Here is a 2,623-nt window from a genome sequence, read left to right on the forward strand (position 1 = left end):
TGACGTAGAATAAAAAAATTCATATTACTCTGAAATTTTCACCCCTCTATGATCAACCCCTATTTTTATTTGTTAATTATAAACTTTAATTTTTTTGCCAAGATTTTCATTTTTATTTTTATTTCGTCATGAATTAAAATAAAAAATCTGATGTTACTCTCAATTTTTCACCCTCTATGATCAACCGCTATTTTTTATTTGTTAATTATAAACTTTAATTTTTTTGGCAAGTTTTTTATTTTATTTTGTTATGACTTAAAATAAAAAAAATCATATTACTCTCAATTTTCACTCTTATATGATCAACCCCTATTTTTCCACCCCGATTAATATATTTTTTTCTATGCACAGATCTGCAATAAGGTTGCAAGATGGCAATAAAATTTTATAATTGTAGTACGCTAAATTTATTATTTTTCTAAATTATTATCTATTATACTAAATTTATTAATTTATTCAGAGTTTATAATTTCAAGTTCCTTTAATTATGATTTTTTTTAAATTGAATTTGATCTCCCGCCCTCGCCGGTCGACTACTGATCAACTATCAATTGATCAGTTATCCCCGCCAGGTGTCACCACTCATCCAGCAAACATCACGTAGTAGGGATGAGGACGAAGCCGGTCTCCTGTCTTACTTACTCACTATACATCATAGATTATACACTTAAGTGTAATTAAATTTGTATAGTATTGTATAGCTCTCAAATTATATATTAATATATAATTTGAGAGCTATACAATACTATACATTTTTCAGCCATGTTTTTTTGGTTTTATTTGTGTATCAATAGTATGTTCAGTAGGTCTGAGAATCGGCTACTATCTATTTTTCATACCCCTAAGTGAAAAGGGTTGTCCACCCCAAACATTTATTTTTTATTTTAATATTTTGGATATTTTTTTTTGTTTATAATGAGGATTTATGTGGTTAAATGATGTTTCTACAGTAGAATTTCCGTAGAAATCTTATTTAAGGCAACACAACGTTTGCCGGGTCAGCTAGTTACTATATAATATTATAAAGAGGAAAGATTTGTTTGTTTGTTTGTATTGAATAGGCTCCGAAACTACTGAACCGATTTGAAAAATTCTTTCACTGTTTGGAAGCTACACTATTCCCGCGTGACATAGGCTATAATCTTATTTGAAAAAAATTAGGGATGCTTACTAAAACTCCAATAATGTAACCCAAGGTGTAAAAAAATGACCTAAACTATTCTCTACATCGCGTGCCCTTCGAAAATCGTTGATGATAGAATAAAATAATGTACTACGACTTTGTAGAACACAAAAAGTGTCGCTAGAGCATATTATTATTTCTAAGTATTATAGTTACGCCGCATTAAGTGTTATTTTATTTAAAAAAAATAAAACAACGTCAAATATCGTTGACATTTTTGTTAAAGACCCGAGCGGAGCCGGAGCGGGCTGCTAGTAAATAATAAAATAGCTTTATTTGATTCCACAAAAAATGAGATAGAGCTTAATTAGTTTAGTACTTAATAATTATATTACTAGGTAACCATAAAAAATCTACTACTCATGTAATTTAATCTCCTTCTAATGTGGACCCCCTCAGGGTAAAAGCCTCCTCCAAAGAATCCCATTTTTCTTATCTTTAGCAATAAGTGTTATTTTATTTAAAAAAATAAAACAACGTCAAATATCGTTGAAATTTTCGTTAAAGACCCGAGCGGAGCCGGAGCGGGCCGCTAGTCAGTTATAAAGTCAGATAAAAACAAAAGTTTTAATTAAAAATAACTTTCAATAAAGAACACACAATAAAAATACATTATAAATTTAAAGAATACAAAACCGAATTCCATCACACTATACAACGTCGAACGCGAGAACCACACTCTGTGATTACCGCACGGCAAACGTAAATTATATTATCCCAACACATAGATTATGTACAATTATACACGGGGCATGTACGGACGGAACGCACGCGATATCTTTTTATGTATATATCATAGCCGGACCATGTACTTCGGTGGGCTTATATTTAAAAAAAAGAAACGAATTTATTTTTCATAAAAAACACTTTTGAAATGTTTCTTTCATGAGTGAGTATATCACTGAGTGAGAATAAGTGTTTTTTATTTAATTTTATTGCTTAGATGGGTGGACAAGCTCACAGCCCACCTAGTGTTAAGTGGTTACTGGAGCCCATAGACATCTACGACGTAAATGCACCGCCCACTTTGAGATATAAGTTCTATGGTCTCAAGTATAGTCACAACGGCTGCCCCACCCTTCAAACCGAAACGTATTACTGCGGGGTGGTGGTACTTACCCGCGCGGACTCACAAGAGGTCCTACCACCAGTAATTACGCAAATTAAAATTTGCGGGTTTGATTTTTACTACACGATGTTATTCCTTCACCATGGAAGTCAATTGAGAACATTTGTTGAGTACGTATTTCATTAGAAAAATTGGTACCCGCCTGCGGGATTCGAGCACCGGTGCATCGCTCAACACCAATGCACCGGACGTCTTATCCTTTAGGCCACGACGACTTATATCAGAGGAAGTGTGAAAGTAGCCCCGGTAATTTACAAATTAAAGAGCGGACGGTTAGCGTGGTATGGACATGTGATGCGTAGAGAGAAGAT

This window comes from Bombyx mandarina, chromosome 02 (assembly GCF_030267445.1).
Source record: "Bombyx mandarina strain Sakado chromosome 02, ASM3026744v2".
NCBI classification, from domain to species: Eukaryota; Metazoa; Arthropoda; class Insecta; order Lepidoptera; family Bombycidae; genus Bombyx; species Bombyx mandarina.